The sequence below is a fragment of the Acomys minous genome (genome assembly GCF_964271855.1).
Source record: "Acomys minous genome assembly, chromosome: 13".
Lineage (NCBI taxonomy): Eukaryota > Metazoa > Chordata > Mammalia > Rodentia > Muridae > Acomys > Acomys minous.
Genome location: NC_140495.1, coordinates 95,683,746 through 95,701,903, shown reverse-complemented (window position 1 = coordinate 95,701,903; position 18,158 = coordinate 95,683,746). Strand labels below are relative to the sequence as shown.

At 41.9% G+C, this 18,158-nt stretch overlaps 1 long non-coding RNA gene across 2 annotated transcripts; it reads right to left on the bottom strand.

The window, feature by feature from the left end:
• Positions 1 to 1,766: 1,766 nt before the first annotated feature.
• Positions 1,767 to 17,971, bottom strand: LOC311581905. 2 transcript variants are annotated; one of them, XR_014773926.1, is made up of 3 exons: positions 17,872 to 17,971; positions 10,586 to 10,649; positions 1,767 to 3,200 (listed from the first exon to the last, which is right to left on the bottom strand). It is a non-coding gene; the product is annotated as an uncharacterized lncRNA (long non-coding RNA). The 2 variants fall into 2 exon arrangements; XR_014773927.1 differs by lacking the exon at positions 1,767 to 3,200 and adding an exon at positions 8,356 to 8,408.
• Positions 17,972 to 18,158: the final 187 nt, after the last annotated feature.

Here is an 18,158-nt window from a genome sequence, read left to right as displayed (position 1 = left end):
CAGGGCACAGGGTATGCAAGGTGCAACCGCGGTGAAACGGTGTGAAGAATATGACGATGGATCCTTTTCTGCAACAGTTGGGTGTGCTCATGTGCCTTCAATTACCTGCGGAAAGCTGCTAAGCCACATCAGATGTGTCACCGTTGGTGCCGTGCAAAAGCACGACTTAGCCCTGTCATTCTTTTGATGTGTGTGCTAAATGAAAATCATCAGAGGAGGAGGAGAAAAAAAGAATTCTGCATTCCAACCTACAGAAAAGAGTGGACAGTGTGTGCTTGCCCTTTAGTCAATTTCTTTCCAGAAAATTCTTTATTTGTCAATAGAAACAAAAATCTTGCCAGATGTCATTCTTAGTTATAGATTTTTGTGACCTGTGAAGACTACATTATCTCTTTCTATTAGGGACAGACAGATGACAGAGACAGAAAGACAGAAACCACAGAGAGAAACACATGAAAATGCCAGCTTATACAGAACCTGGTCCCCTGTGAAATTCATCTTAGAGGGGTTTTGTTTTGTTTATAAAATAGAATGTTCTAGAAACTGACACAATAGAGGGAAGTCTTTTCAGAAGAAAATTGAGGAGATGTTGAACTGTGTTCAGACTGAAGTTCAAGCAAAGGCCAATAGAAAAACAAAGGGGGTCCTTTATTTTATTTACCACCTTAATGGCCAGATTCAAATCAACTACTCTTTTTCCTTTTTCAGTTTGCTATACATGCTCATGTGTGTGTGTGTGTGTGTGTGTATGTGTGTGTGTGTGTGTGTGCACATGGGCGTGTGTTTGTGTGTGGTGTGTGTATATGTGTATATATGCATGTATATGAGTTGTGTTGTAAGTGTGGTATGTGTGTGTGTTTGTGTGTATGTGTGTATGTGTATGTAAGTGTAAGATACACTTTGTGTGTGCATGTGAAGGGCAGAAACTGATGCCAGGAATTGTCCATAGTAACTCAAATACCTTCTCCATTGAAGCAGGGCCTCTCAGTGAAACCCGTGTTAGCCCAGTATGGCTTGTCCCCATAGCCTGCTTGCTCTGCGGAATCCCTTGTTTCTATCTTCCCTCAGAGACTGAGCTACCATGTCCACCAGGCCTCAGAAATAGTCATCTTCATCGTGTGAAATGTCTCAAAAAAAGGGAAGAATCTTTCAAATTGTGCCATAAAAATAAGTCTCTCTCCCTCACTTTTATTTAGCTCATGGGTGACGTATTAAAAAAGAAACCACACAGAAATGTGCATTGGACTGGCTACAGATAATCAGAATGCAATGGGCTGAATTCCTCGTGAGAGACCCCAAGCTTCAGTTTATTATGGTTTGGGGGTATCTAGTAGATGTGGAGGTGACCTTATCCAGCCATTCGATATGAGAAAGGATGAAAAGGGTTTAGGAATGATAATAATATAAAATAAATAATAATAATAATTCATGTCATCACACCCTGAATAGCAGAGTAGGCCTTCTAATATTAAAAATCATGCCGAGGGCCAGTGAGATGGCTCAGCGGATGAAGGCCCTTGCAGCTGACCTTAGCCCCGTCTGCTGGAGTCACATGATTGAAGGAGAGCACTGACTGTCACAAGCTGTCCTCTGACATCCACTCTCATCATGACATGCACATGGCCACATACAAATATATATATATATATATATATATATATATATATATATATATGTAGTAAAAATATTCAAGAATCATGTTGAAAATAATAACTAATCCTTTCCTTATGCCCACAAAACAAATGGAAGATGACTAAGCTTCTAGACCAGGAAGTTAGGTAATTTATTTGTGGAGAGCTGGGATTAAAATATTTAATAAATCTTACACTTCTTTCCTGTTGGGAACTTGGACAAACTCCCCATATGAGCAGCAATTAATATAAACTAGTATTGTGCTTGGGAAAAAAATCACCACAAACATTATTGAAAGTCCCTACAAGAAATTGCTTCTTTTGGATTGGGATGAGAACAAAGGTGTGACTGAAAGTGTTGTCGTGGGTCTTTGTGTCTGCCTGACCTTCCTGAAGAAGAGAAAGCAATGCCAGATGTAGCTACGAACAGAAAAGAGATTGCTCCCGGTACTGTGTGTCTCGCAAGCTCCCCAGTCACAGCGCTTTCTTTCCAGAGGCGTTTTTTTTTTTTTTTTTAATTCACCAGTTTCAAAGCTGAGAGGCAAGAAGTGCCAATTGGAGGGGAAAGAAAAACAACAACAAAGGAGCAAGGTGTGCCCTGTTTCATCTGCAGGGCTTGGTTTGTGGTCCATGAATTAGGCTTTTCCCTCAGTCAAAGGAAGTGCACCAGAGTCACAGGGAGAAGGCTTCTCTTCTTAGGTGGAACAGGTTTTGGGTCCCAGTTCTAGCAATGACAGTTTGCAGCACAAGGCGTGAGTTACAGGTTTTTATTAGGAATGGAGCTGGTGTCCACTGCCAGCGGTAGATCATGTACACTGGCAAACATTTCATGTTTCCAAAGTGGTGTAGAGATCACAGGAAAACTTCCTTTCAAGCATATATTCAGATTTTGTACTTTCAAGCAAGTCAGAAACACCACTGGCCTGAGTTCAATTCTCTTCTCGTTGACTCTTCTCTCTTCTCTCTTCTGTCTACTTCTCTATCTTTTCTTCTCCCCGTGCTTCGTTCTCTCTTCTCTTTCTTTCCATCACTCACCCTTTCTTTTTCCCTCCATCTCATTATTTACCTTGCCAAGTTCTTTCCAGAACTTAAAGTAGCATGAGCAAACAGCTCCTCTTTTGTGTCTCTTAGTCCTCGACCTCTCCTTTTGAACTCACTTGCCGAGCATCCCATGTGCAAACTCCCTCCAGTACGGAACATTTATGTAGTCCGTCTAAGTGGCGTTTTGAATGTACAAAATTTTGAAGCTGGAATTTGGGGAGCTGACTCTATAGTTAAGAGCAAGACCCAGGTTCAGTTCTCAACATTCATGTGGTAGCTTACAAGCGACTGTAACTACCGTTAGAGGGGATCTGGCACCCACATATGACCTCCTTGGCAGGTACTAAAAAAACACAGGAAGAGCCATTAAGACGGGAAATCCATAGTGACCAGCTATGCGCATGCCTCACCTCCCCACCAAGGGGTAATGGCTCCAGCCATTGGCTTCTGAGATGAAAAGGAACCATGTATAAACTTCTCTCTGGCCACTCGAGAGAATGACACAAGAACTTCTCGCTCTTGTCGCTTCTGGAACAGAGAACAGAAACACGAGGAACGGTTACTGTCTTAGCTCCATAAAAACATCACAGGTCACACAGAAGCATGCAAGTTGAGTGAGCAAGTGAACTCTGGGAGCATAGCATGAAGAGTATTCTAGAATCTCATTCTTGAACATTGTTCCTGAAACCAAGACCCAGAGTGTCCTGAGCACACTGTTCACACAAGCGTTCATACTCAGGACTGCACATACCCAAACGCAAAGTGTCTGATGCCAGGAGTAAGTCTTTGTCTTTATTGATAAAAGGCTTGCGGGGCCTGAAAGCTAGACGTTCACCCTATGAATGATTCCGCACTAGCACTCGTTATACAAACCCTTCCTGTCAGTAGCTTTAAAAAAACATTAATTGTCACACCTGGAAATAGCAACAATATTATAACCAGTAGTCAAGAGGGGGGCGGGGGAAAGAAATAAACAGATTTCAGCAGCCCTTCTGCATCCAAACCATTGCACATCCGAGACCTCCCACTCTCTGTTTCTAAACAGATCCCAAGCATGGCCTCGCTGCCCCACCATCTCAGTCCAAGCCTCACCGTTTCTCCCCTGCTCTCTCCAACACTTCTCTTCTGTCTTTTGAGTCCCTGCTCCACACAGCAATGAAAGATCTGTCTTCAGCAAAGTCCTGCCTTTAGTTTTCCTCATCTTCCTACACACTACATGGGTGAGCTACCAAGCATCCTAAGACTTTTGTCCTTTCTCGTGCCTTTACTCCCTTAGGCAGACTCTTGATCCCCCAGCAGGTGCTTCACACACCTGACACACTTGCTACAGGCTTTCTTTGGTCTTCTGCCATTTGGGGGGTCACGACCTAGGGTGACACTCCCCACGGAGTTTTTTGATGTGTTCTCTGATTGCTCCTCAGTCATCAATCACATTGGGTACCATCCTGATCAGACATTTCTTCTTCTTATTTTTTTTTACCTACTTACTCTCTGAACCCTCCCCTCCCCACCACACACATATAGAATAAAGTGTCTGTGAGAAAAGAAAGTCCTTTTCACTTGCCTCCAACAGCACCACCTCAATCTTTTGTTCCATGTGGACAAATGTGATGGTGGTGTCTTTATATGGTGTGTCTGATTTAATACTTCTCAAAGGTAATGAGATTGGTACAAATAGTATCTCCGTGTACCCAGAAGACACTGGGCGATTTAGTTAGTTTGCCCAGCCATGCAGCAAGTGGATGGTGGTAGCCCTGCTTTAAAACTGCAGCCTACTGATGCACGCTTTAACAAAATGTTCCCATTTTAAGCATGAAGGTGGCTTCAGACAAATGTGTGGACCTGTAGGGCCACCACACCCATTAAGCAGAAAAACAGCTCAGTCACCCACAGAGGTCACTTTATGCCTTTTGCACAGTAACCTCCCACCTTCAGATCCCTAAACCCTAGAACTAATGATGGAAAATGATGTGCACTTCCTTGTAGTCTGTATTTAAGTCCACGTGAAGAACTGTACTTAGATACTTGGTCCCTAAGGCCATCTTGGTTTTCCAATTTTGTTGATACACGAGATTCATAAATGGATGACAAACTGGCATATATTCCAAAATGTTTACAATAAAGATCAGTTATGAACATAAATGCATAAAAGAAAATTTCACTTAAAAATATTCAGCAGCTGGACCAACTAGTTTCGAATTCTTGCTCTCTGCCTCAGTTTTGTGACTTTGGGTTAATTTCTCATATGCTAATGTCAAAAGGAAGAGAGGCAACTGTAAACGTGTGCAGGAGGGAATGAGAAAACAATCCTCTCAAAGGTCAGCATTGCCTATGGACACCCTGGCAAGCCATGCTTCAGATCATTGTGCAGGATGCAAGGTGAGGAGGATCCAGAACTCAAGGCTTTCAAAAAATAATAATAATCTCAAAGTAGCTCATGTCCATTTTCCATTTGCCTCTGTACTTCCTCCAAGCCGGTATGATTGGAAACTCCCAAAATCACGTTGGTGTTGGTAAGTGGGTATGTCTGAGACATGGATGTGTTACATCCCCTGCCAGAATCACTCATGTTGAACAATGACAGCATGGGGATTACTTTTGCTAGTTGCTGGACTTTTGTGTGTGTGTGTGTGTGTGTGTGTGTGTGTGTGTGTGTGTGTGTGTGTGTGTGTGTGTTTACCACACGCGTTAAAGCTGGAGCTTGCTAAACATGAATTGCTTGTCCTCACACTAAAGGAGGGGAAGAGAAGAACAGGACAGAAGAAAAAGGAGAAGTGGAAAGAACTCTTCAGAAACCTGATGGTTCAGGGATAAACTCAAAGCGACAGGAATTCTAAGCTCTGCCTGCTATGTTCTTCAGGAATCAGAAATTACCCAGATGAATTGGTGGGACTTGCTGCTGAAAGGCAGAGCAATATTCCAGAAACATCCTTGATAGATCTGGTGAACAGAGAGTTATCAAGAAATTTGTCTCTGGGATTGTGAACATTTTAACTACTCCCGTCATGATTCAATTATTTCAAAATTCTTCCTTTGAAGCCACATATATAGAGTTACTGACTTGATTATGAGCAGAGAATACAAACTCACAAGGCAGAGGAAATCTCTGTTCCTTTTTAGCTAGCTCCGTGCTTGCAAAAGAACGGTAAGGTCATTGGTGAAGAAGCGCATCCTAGAAAAAGGAACATCTGCTGGCAGTGCAGGACAGCTAGTGATATTTCCGTGTCTAAAAAGCAGCGTTTTCCAGCACCGTTTAAACGTTAATGGAGTAGCTACGTTCCGGAATTCTGAGCTCTGAAGGCTGAAGTGCAGAGAAGGGGAGAGCTGCGTCCTGTGGTGTGTGTGGAGCGGGCACTCAATCCATCCCTCACTAACTTATTTCCTTCGCACCTTAAGGGACAACAAGACAAAGGCTCCATCTCCTTGACTGACTTCTAGAACTCCATTTTTCAGAGAGCTATGCTGGGTGTTGCTCGGAGACCGGCTTCCCAGGAGGGTTAATGAGCGCCACAGGTATACCCGTGTCAGGGCAACTGAAGCACAGCCTGCTGGAGGCAGAATGGCAAGTCTTCTGGGGAAGGTTATGAGTTGGGCTGGAATTCAGAATAGTCAGTGATTCACCGGAACGCCTGACTCAGTCCCTTCCTACCCCAACCTCTGAAAAATATTGAGTGGAGTCAGTCAGCCGCCGTGTTTGTACCTGCTTGAATTGCGTGGCCTCATGAGCCTGTGTTTGCCTTCAACCTGAAGACTCTGGTCACTCATAAGTGAAAGAACACACTTGGTGTTCATACTCTCATGTTTAATTTTTAATCATTGGTTTAAAATAGAACTTAGGCCTTCAGCTAAATCTGAAAAGCCAGCTAATGTATTTGTATGGGACTACAGCTATACTCTTTCCTTAATGTGTGGCTGCAAGATCTCTTATTAGTGTTTAATTTTCCTCATCCTGACTATGATAAATACCCTTTCCACTTTACCTGTATAGTATGGCATCCCACCCAAGAGAGCTATATGCCAGAACTTTCCTGTGCTTTTATCAAAGTATTGACAAAGTCCTCTCCCCTTCAAGGCTCAATAGCATGCGACTGATGAAAGATTTATATTGCTCGAAAAGAGAAACAGTTGACAAAGTTTCATAAAAACCAAAGTTTTTAATCCCTTTATAAGTGTTTGCTCCTCTCCTTCTGCTCCTGGGTGACACTCAAGGCTTAGAGTTGCTGGCTAGTGAAAAAAAAAACCATATTATTAAAACTCTGTGTTTGAGGCATCAGATCGACTCTAATTTCATTCCTTCTTGATTAATAGTTGACCTTGTTACCTTTAGTGATGGTGTCATTTAATCCAATAAGGGACACCGACCTGATCAAGAACACATAATAGTGGTTAAAGAGATAGATCTTGGCTGCTCTTTCGGAGCTCAACCAAAATTCCATTCACGGCACCCACATGTCAGCTTACAACCATCTGTAACTCCGGTTCTAGGATACCTGACACCTTCCTCTGGCTTTTTTGAGTCACATGGTGCATAGACATACATGCAGGCAAACACATAGTAAGATAGTAAACTTAACTGAAGGCGGATAAATAAATAAAAAGAGCACAGAGTGAAGTGTCCTGCAGAGCAAGTCTGCTCAGATGTCTGCAGGCCCATGTTCAATAAATTTGCTGGAGAAATAAGCAACAAAAAGTTTGGCCAACCAGCTAATGGTTTTATCCTTGCAAGCATGTGAATTTAATATGTTATCTGTTCTTTTTACTTTGAATTTCATAAGGGGGGGGCGGTTCTTGTAGCTTGGTCCCCAGCTGGTGACACTGATTTGAAAGGCTGTGGAAACTTAAGGAGGTGGAGCCTCACTAGAGGAAGTGACTAACTGGAGAGGGTATTGGGCTTTTATAGCCAGGGGCCACTCCCTGTCTTCCCTCTGATTGTTGATTGTAGATGCAATGCCATCATTGCTTTACATTCCTGCCAGGATGGACAGTATCCCTTCTGTAGCATCCAAGATAACAAACTCTTCCTCTCTTGAGTTGCTTCTTGCTGGGTGTATGGTCACAGCAGCAAGACAAGCAACTGATTCAGCAGGTTTCATTTAGCTGCTTAATCATTTAGATCTTAATCATATGCTGCATCTATCTCTCCAGGTCAGAACTTCTTGCTTAGGGAATGGCGCCACCCACTGTGGGCTGGGCCATCCCACATCAATTAATTCAATTAAGACAATCCCTTCACACAGATTCTCACAGGCCAACCCAATGTAGACAACCGTCTGCTGAGACCCTCTTTCCGGGTGATTCTAAATTGCATCAAGTTGACAATTAAAACTACCCAGCACCAGGCATTACCTTACTTAACAGTAGTGCAACCTGAATTCTCTCTCTTCCCTATTTCTAAGAAACACAAAATAAATTGTTTATGTATTATTTAAAGTAATATGCAGCCTTAAACATTCCATCAGGTGACTTTTTAAACTTCCTAGCTGTTCGTTATAAAACCAGGTAGATACGCAGTGATAAAAGAGATTTTAGGAGGAGAGTTCATTGATGTAATTTTTCTCCTAAATAATAACAGAAGAGCTATATCGTCTTTTATCTGAAATTTGGCTGTCTTCATTTTCTCCACGACACAGGGCCCAAGATCCACATTATTGCATTATGTTTTTGCAAAGCCATTGAGATGCCCTTGAGTAAGATTCATCATCTTGTCCTAAATTCTCTGCAAACTCCACTCAAAGCCTGGTGGCAGACAGAAAGGATTGTCAGAAAACATAAAAGACAAAATAAAAATTGTATGCTCTTTCAGGCAAGTGAGGATTCGCCCTGTAGCATTTTCCGATATTAACTCATTAATCCTCGCAAGCAATCCAAAGGGAAGGTTTAAAGGAAGAGAGCCCTTAGCTTTGCATTCACTGAGAGGACTTACATCAGAACAGAATCCCACCCTAGGCATACACTAAACCTCTTCTCAGGGATTAGGGCAAGCAGGAGGCAGGGATGGATGGATTCAGAAACATCTCTGTAGTTCTCTCCCTCCTAGGTCATCAGGACAGAAAACCACAGGGCCAGGGCCAGCCCTGAGTTTGAAGTGATGAGGCCACCATTTTGAAGATCATAGGGAGTGTGGACCAAACATTCTTGAATGCTCAGTCAGGTTTCCAGTCCTACCTGGCAAACATCTTAGCAGGAAAGACCTTGATTGTGTAGTGTGTGAGTCAAGACGCATCTTTGTAGTCATAAGCTGATTCCAGTTACGCCATCATGAAAGTCCACATTTCTCTCATTATTGCATGAGATTTTCCATATTTGTATAAAAATAAACTGACCAGGTGCTTAGGATTGTACCTAAAGAATATCACTGTCTACTGGACTCTTCGGACTATTTATACCACACTCAGTTCAAGCGTGCTTGTCTGTAGACCCTACTAATTGTCACCATATTACCCCATACCTTCTTTAAAAGATGCATCTCAGAAATGTGCAATTTTTAATAGTCAGTATGAAATCATAACTTAGGAAAACATTGCTGAGCTAATTACAACAGACTATCAAAATAAATCCACATCTTTTCTGGGCCACAATCCATATCCAAATCATAGTAAGTGCAAAAATGTTTACAAATCATTACAAATTTTCCACATAGTTTTTCTGGGAGTTAGCAACAATGGCGTCTTCTTCATCATTTTGGCTGACATGCTGGATCATCTCCAGTGGGAGCTCTGATTTTAGAAACACTCACTTTATTAGCAATTAAATACAAACATAAATAAAAAGACAGAACTAAAATAGGCTTAAAAGTGTAGAATATAAGGAACAGTCTTCAGGAAAGTATTTGAATTCTTTCATAAACATAATATGTTATTTATTTTGAGGGAAACATTTCTTGACATTTTAAAGACAAGAAACTGAAGGATACATGCCAAGAATTTAAATTGTTTTGCATATTCTAATAGTTTACATATTAAGCAAACTAGGATGTAGCCTAAAAATTGTAGTGAAGCAATTTGTTTATAACAAAAGAAAGAGGGGGAGGGGATTTGCCTAGTCTGCTCACGTGTTAGCATGGGGCTGTTCTCTCTGCATATAAGGCCATTAGTGCCACTGTGCACACAGGATTGGAAGAGTGAGTTAATACTTTGTCCGTCTTACCCCTCCTGGAGGCCTGTCTCCTTGTCTTACTAGAAATATATTCTGAGAAACAATGGAACCAGCTCTTTCAAGTCCCTAAAATTATGCTTGTGGCAAGCCAAATACCACATCTTAAAATTCAAGGAAGACATATTCAAATTTGAATTGTGATAAGACTACTATTCTTGTAGATGCCTATATGGATGTCTATACAAGTAAATTCTAGGAGTCTGTGAATCCCTAAAATGATGGAGGGCCATTATTCTTCTGTGAGCTTTTTTTTTAAATCATCCCGCTCTCAAAGAACTGACAACTAAAGGAGTGGCCCACATGCTCCATTCTTTGAGGCTACAAATCTGCAAACTGGGGATTCTTTGTAAGCTCAGAATTCATCCTATTCCAAAGAAGTCAAATGTGTTGCTGCAAAAGTTTCTTGACTCTGAAGCCACTGTTGGCCTGTGCACACTACATCCCCTGATGATCTTTTTCTTTGGTTGAGATGTGTGTTCTTCACTGGGAGGCCAACTACTTTGAAACTGTGATTATTTTCAGCCTACCACAAGTTGGATGCCTTCTGTGCCCTCAGAAACCCATATGTGACTCACACATGGTGTCAAAATAGAGAACACAATCTTTCTTAATAAGATTTTTTTTTCCTAAAGAAAATTCAGTTACGTGTTCATACAAAATACTGCCAATAGTCTCTTGTCTTTGGGTTTGAGGCTTCAAATACATCCCTTCAGATTCAGAATCCCAAGATGTTCTAAATAGCATTCAATGTAACTCACCTGGATCTCCTCCTCCTCCTCAACAGTACTAGAATCTTCCACGATTCATTTCTTCTGGAAGAAACTGAGAAAACGTGAACAAAAATATAAGCAACTCCTTCAGCGTATCATAATGGGTTGGTTGCGACCACAATGATGATTTTAACCCTTGCAAAAGCAATGTGTGTAATGATCTATAAAATAATTGAAGAGCTTTAGTCACCACTAAGTGTGGGTTTTGGTTTTTTTTTTCACTTTTATTGAATGTCTATGATTTACATGTTATGCACCAAAATCCCTCTCCTCCCCCCTCCCTGCCCCCCCCCCCCCGGTAAAATAAAACAAACAGACAAACAAAAACATTTTGTCACAGAAGCTGTAGTGTGTCACACAGTATAGCCTCTTGTCCATAAATGTTTACTTTCAACTGTTCACTGTTAGAAGTCATGGGTCTGGTTTGAGGCCTACACCAGCATTACTAGATCCTCACTGGGACTGCTGTGGGATATCCTGTTGTTGCCATGTGTCAAGGAGATTATTAATCTTTTAATCTGCAGGTCCAGCCCCTTCATGTGTTTCAGTAGGTCATACATGGGGTAGATGTTGGGGTGAGGTTCTCTCAGATCCCTGGATCAGGGCCCACTCCCTTGTCCTCAGGGCAGGGCTGGCTCTCCTGCTCCCATGTCCTCAGGGCAGGGCTGACTCACCTGCTCCCATGTTGTCAGGGCAGGGCAGGCTCTCCGACTTCCATGTTTTCAGGGTGGGGCTGATTCTCCTGCTCCTGTGTTCTCAGGGAAGGGACAGCTCTCAGGCTCCCATGTCCCCAGGGCTGGCTCACCTATTTCCCTGTCCTCAGGGCCAGCTCTCCTGTTCTTGTGTCCTCAGGGTCAGCTCTCCTGCTTCCATGTCCTCAGGGCCAGCTCTCCTGCTCCCGTTCAATTCACCATATTGTTGCTGGCCATCAAGGCCTGGATGGCCTCCTACTCCTATGGGCACTGCATCTTGTGGGCCATCAAGCAGGTGGCAAGTGGAGGCCCTTCAAAGTCTTCGTTGAGTAGCTCACAGAAACCATTGACGTTGGCCCAGCTCAGCTTCTTGTCCTGAGGAACTTGTGGCTCTGTTGATTCGTGCCTCCTGAATCTCTGGTTCCATTGCATGCCCCATTTGACATGGGCCCCTGCCTCAGTGCTGCCCCTAGTATCCACTTCTGCACAATCCAGCTCTGGGCACTGAGCATGGCCCTGGCCTGTGAGAGGAGGTCCATGAGGCCTGTGGTGTAGGTGGTGCAGTCTTTGCTCAGGCTTGACTTGAATAGCACCCCCTTCCTCAAAAGCCATTTCCTTGGCCCGTACTGAGCCAGGGCTGCCTGAGAACTCACCAGAGTGTGGTCCCATGCTCCTGTGGTGGGAGGGCATGGACGATGCACATAACAGGATTTCCTTCTTTCTGGGAAACAGCAGCACTGTGTTTTGGAGCTCTGAGTATGCTCCTTTGGCGGCTGTGTAGTCATTGCTATTCTGCGGATCAGACACAGTGTGCAATCGATGCCATCTTGGATTTCTCATACATTGCGCTAAGTGTTTCCTCCCAATCAGGCTGCTCTTGAGGGTGAACATTTTTGTGCAGCTGTGAAACATAATCATCCTCCTCAGAATGCACTGAGGACCTCATCTTTTGAACTTTGCAGACCCATGCCCACCACCAAGTATGATCTTAAGACGTATACACTTTGGAGAGATAAGTGGGACATTTTGTTCTACCTACTGTGCTGATCGTCTCTTGATAAGCATGCTCTAAATTTTTCTTTGTGATCCTGTACCTCCCAACACAGCACTCTCAGCTCAGGAGAAGTTGTGAGGACACCATCCCAACCTAAACATGGTTCCTGACTGACATATCAGCACACTCTTTCTCCCACTGAATGGCCAGAGGGAACCCAGTGAGAGGAAAACACAGAGAGACCTTTGCAGGGAGTTTCTAAAGGAATTGGTTTCCATCTTACTCTCTGATAGCTGAGAGGAGAGAGCTTCTCTCTTTCATTGCTTGGTAAAAATTTGGAACCAACTTTTCCCTCTCCAAACTGTTATTGCAATGAAGCACACACATTGATGGAAGACAGGAGAGATGGGAAAAAAAAACAGAACCGTGAGTAATATGGTTTCTGGGTGGCCAGTTAGTCAACTAATTACTTTTGGGTTCCAGGTTTTCTGTCCCATTCCCAGGTGCTCATCACAGAAAGCTCCTGGTCTATAAATCTAGAAGTGTTACAATTATAAAAATACATGGTTGGGTGTAGTAACTGTATCTCTGACTACTATAACTATCACTTTTTTAGTTATATGGGATGAAAAATGCTTTCGAACGTGGTCATTAAACCCAAAATTCCTTTCCATATTCAACTATTCAAAGATGGTTTATTCAACAATATTAACAGCAGTATTGACTGACCACTCACTTTGCTCACAGAGATGAACAAATGCTACCTTCCTCAGCAGGAAACTGAGATGTGTGGTAAGTGACCTGTCAACTGTCACTGGGCATCTGGCAGAACCAGGAGGGCAGCCCACACTCATCACATAGCAAGGTTCATGCTCTGAACCCAACCTGTACCCAAACTTTAGCAGATGGTCAATAACTGATCAAATTTGAGAAAGTGATTGGATGGTTTGAGACCTATGTAGGTACAGCATGGCTAAGGCAAACTGGCAAACATATATTTATTTACATAATTTTTATATATTTGTGGTAAGAATATGAAAAATCCAGGCTGGAGAGGTGGCTCAGAGGTTAAGAACACTGGTTACTCTTCCAAAGGCCCTGAGTTTAATTCCCAGCAACCACATGGTGGCTCACAACCATCTATAATAAGATCTGGTGCCTGCTTCTGACCTGCAGGTGTGCAGACAGAACATTATATACATAATAAATCTTTATTTTAAAGAAAATATGAAAAATCTACTCTCGTGGAAAATTTCAAGTATTACAAATTGTTATTTATGATTGTCACTGTGTTTGGAAACAGATCCTAAAGACCTCCCAGCCAACACAAGTCCTTTGGCCACCACCCCAGGTCTTCCATCTATCAACTTAGTCTACACTGCTGTCAATGCAGGATATTGGTTTCCACACATGTGAAGTTCATCTAATTTTGTTTTTCTTCCTACTTTATGTCATTTAACTCAATGCCCACCTGGTTGATCCACATCATTGCAACGACACACTCTCCTTTTATTAAGGCTGGATGATGTTCTATTGTGAACACATACAGCATTTTAATTTATCTATTCTGACAGACACTTAAGTTAATTCTTATGTTGGCTGCACTGAGAAAGGCTAAACCGAATATTGACATATTAACTACTTTTTCCATTGCTGTGGTAAAATACTCTTATAAAAATTAAATCAAGAAAAAAAAAAGCTCTTAAGACTGCAGAGAACTAGAGTCCATAATGGAGGGGACATCTTGTAGGCAGGAGCAGGAAGTTGGTGATCACATTTTGTCCACACACAGGAAGCAGGGAGAAGGACCTGGAAATTGGAGGGAGAAGCTCTAAGCTCTCAAGGCTCTCCTCCAAGTGACATATATTCTTCAGCCAGGCCTCTTCTAAAGGTTCTATAGCTTTCCCAGTAGTGCCACCAACTGAGTGCTATTTTCAAGCACATGAGCCTATGGGGGAACATTTCTCACCCAAAGCATTGCAATGGATATGCCAGATCTCTCCAAACCATTTGTTTCCTTTAGGTATCCATTAGAGGCATGGTTCTCAACCTGTATGTCGTGACTCTGTTGACCACTAACCATCTCCAAAAATATTTACATTATGATCCATAACAGTATCATAATAACAGTTATGAAGTAGCAACATAAATGGTTTCATGTTTTGGGGGGGGAGTCACCACAACATGAGGAACTGTATTGAAAGGTTACAACATTAGGACGGATGAGAATCATTGCTCTAGAGAGACCAGTGAATCACATGACGGTTCTCCTTGTAAGTTTCTGAGGAATTTCCACGACATTTTTATAATATGTTACTACAGAACAATATATCCTCAGCAACAGTATGCAAAGATTTTTTTTCCTCCTCATGTCTTCACCAACATATTTCTAATCTCTCATCTTATCTGTAATAACTATTTAAATCAATAAGGAATCATACCTGTTATGGTTTAGTTGGATTCAAACTCTAACGGTTAATGATGGGGAGTATTGGAACCTAGAAATTCTTAATGTCCTTCCCATTTCTCGAAGTCTGGTGATGTTTACCACAGAAAGTTACATGTTCAGTCTCTAAATATGCAACTGAAGGCATCTCCTTTGGATGAAAATTAACTATATCTTTATTTTTTAATTTCACCATAGAATATTCTGAACCTTAGTTAGGTCATTTCAATCCCCAGTTAAGTTAGCCTACAAAATAATACAAACAGGGGGAAAACTAAGATTCTGTTCAAATGAAAATAACCAATTTTCCTCCAAATGTGTCCCACTGTGTGGTCTAATTCTGATTTCCTGATTGGTTGCTAGCTGGCCCCGGTATGTTACATTATGGAGATTGTTTAAATATGTTGATTCTAAGGCTGGGAGTTTCCCTGCCATTTCCTGGCTTTTGAATTTCCAATAGGAAAATCAGGAAAAGGATGATTAAAGATCACTGAATCTTGTTATTGTAGTTTTAATTCACTGTTACCAAATTGACTCAGCAGGTATAGGTCAAATTCAGACATTAAAGAGAAACTGTCCCCTGATTGATTGCTTTCAAAGGATGAGAATTGAATACTCCTTCCCTGTGTCCCTCTGCAGCCGATTTTCAGATGAAAAGCTAATTCAAAGTCACCAAATTAAGACCCAACTCAATGTTTGCAATCACAATAATACTCTATCTTCTTTAGGTGCCTAGCAATTTGGAATGAAGATGTAAAAATGCATTGTCTATATACCCTCTGCTCCCCACATCTCACGCCCCCACCCCCATCACCCTCCTGAAAAATATCCGTGGGTGGCCAGTCTACAAACACTCAAAAGGAACATCGATCTTTAGGAAGGAAAAGAAATCTGAAATATTTTTACAACGTTACACAGAATGACACAATCTGACAAATTGGCCATAGATGTTAATAAAATGTTTCCATGAAGCAAATAAATAAGCACATTAAGTCTGTGAGTGGTTGGAAGTCACTTGAGTAACCTCTAGTCTCTAGCTTCCTTTTGTCCTTTTGAGCGAACAGAAACAGTCTTCCACTAAATGGATCTTTGACCATATAGAGTGTGACACACGGGTTCAAGCAACACGCTACACAGTGAGAAAGGTGAGCTAGCTGAGCCCTATTCATACCAATTTAATGAACTTTGTAGAATTCAAAAATGATCCAGGGAATAGGAGCTCTCTAGCAATGTACGAGTAGGATATAATTCCTCTCTAAGTTAATTTTCCTCAAAAAAAGTATCATATAACACAGGGATATGTTGAGATAATTAATAGTAACAAAAAATTATATTGGCCTAAGTGGCATTCACATACGTACAGAAATAATATCAGAGAGCAACGTATTGCACTGCACACACGGTTGTGTGTTCATTATCCAAGTTAGATGGCAGTTGCTGGATAATTACCTCTGCAGAAGAGACTAGCCCCCCACCCCCCATCCCCACCCCATGACCTGGGGAAGCATTCGTGCAATTGTCTTATTTATGCTAAGGTAAACTTGGCAACTATAAGAGCCTAGTTACTTGGCATCCACTCTGATGAGAAAGCTAGTTGCCATATATTCTGGAAAAAAATATATATATAGCTAAATACATGTGTCCTCTCTGGGAAAACACTTACTGAATAAAGCGCAAACCAGATGGTTTTCTGTGCGTTTCTGTGTTTACTTGTACAGCTCTCCCTTAAGAATAGTCTTTCTTGGTCGTATTGTTTCTGTCAGGCAGATTTTACCTCTGTCCATTGTTCACCTACAATACGCTAATCTCTCCCTGGCAGCTGTAGCTCAGCCTCACCGCCTTCGGCGCCAGCCTGGAAGCACAGCTCTCATCTTGCAAACCAGCCTTCTTCCAACCACAGTAATCTGCCTTTACCCCTAACAGTCATCATCCCAGTGATCCCAGGAGCCTGGATGACATCAGCAGTGCTGAGCCGGTCACTCCCAGTTATTTTTCTATATGTGGACTCTTCTCTTCAAGTCATTCGTATTCAACTTGAAGATCAAAACCAGGACAAACTTGTCTTGGCGACCTCTATAGTATATAAGATCCCTTTTTTTTTTTTTTTTTTTTTTTTTTTTTGCAATCTTGTATCATGATTTAGGTACTGGGAGACCTGCATAGAGAAACAATATCTTCTCTTTTCTAATTGATGCTCAATTGCAAGTTGCATGTATCTCGAGACTGTACATGTCAGCATAGTTATGGTCACTCTACCATGCTGTGGTCTTAGGGACAAGGCTTGAAGGTGCATGAGAAAATTCATAGGACACAGAAAAGAGGGCAGTGGAACAGGAGACGGTGTGGAGTGGGGCAGACTCATCCTGTTGGATAGACTTGAGAGAATATAAAAAAAAGGGTGGGTCCAATTAAAGGGGTCTTGTGAACCTTTAAAAAATTCATATTTTTAACCTTCGGTGCAATTCACACTTTCATAAAAAAAAATTATACGTGAGTGCCCATTTGCGATATAACACGCCATACAGAGATGGTTGATAGCCAATGCATTCATTGGTGGGTATTTAAGCGCGTGTTGAGTGATCCACACCTGCCAGGCACCATGTCAAAATATTCTTATGTACAATGTTGAATTTGACTGCCACCATAACAAAATTTATGGTGAGTTTTAAACCACAGATGTTATTGAATACAGCACGAGAGGCTCAACGCTTATAGAAAAGTTCTGTCATGTGGCAGTATGCTTCAACTTATTCTCATCAATGTCCCCAGCGCCACTTAGAGGAACTGAAGAGATGTGTTTATATGGTGACTGTCTCCAGAGTCGCTCTCTCCATGGAAGCACCCACGAAGCATCTACGGTGCTGTGCTGAAGTTGTACTAAAGCAAATGATTCAGTACATTGAATCCTTCCACTGTGTGATTAACAAAGGCACAGACCATTACACACAGAACATCACACTGTAGCGTGCACAGCATTAGGAACCACAGCCTTCTCTCACCTCCAACATACAGGGGCCAGAAGTGTCCTGCTGTTTAGGGGGAACCAGGGTGGGCAGGAATAAGGGTAACAAACACAAGTTCCCATCTTGATGTATGCAAAGCAAAACAGGCCAAGAAATAAGGGCGCAGAATGAAGTCTTACCAGCCATAGGTGGGAACACAGACAGTGCTGTTTCCAAGGTGATGCTCTCTTCTTCTTCTTCTTCTTCTTCTTCTTCTTCTTCTTCTTCTTCTTCTTCTTCTTCTTCAAAAACAATTCTGTATTATTGTACTTGAAATGATGCTAAGACACAAAATTTAGATTTGTTTTCTAAATATATGTAGTCATGGTCAATGTCAAATATTTTTCATGTCCATGAAAGTGCTCATGAGAAAAACCTCCTTCTTCTATTTATGAGCTTCTGATATTCTGTTTGTTTGTTTTGTTTT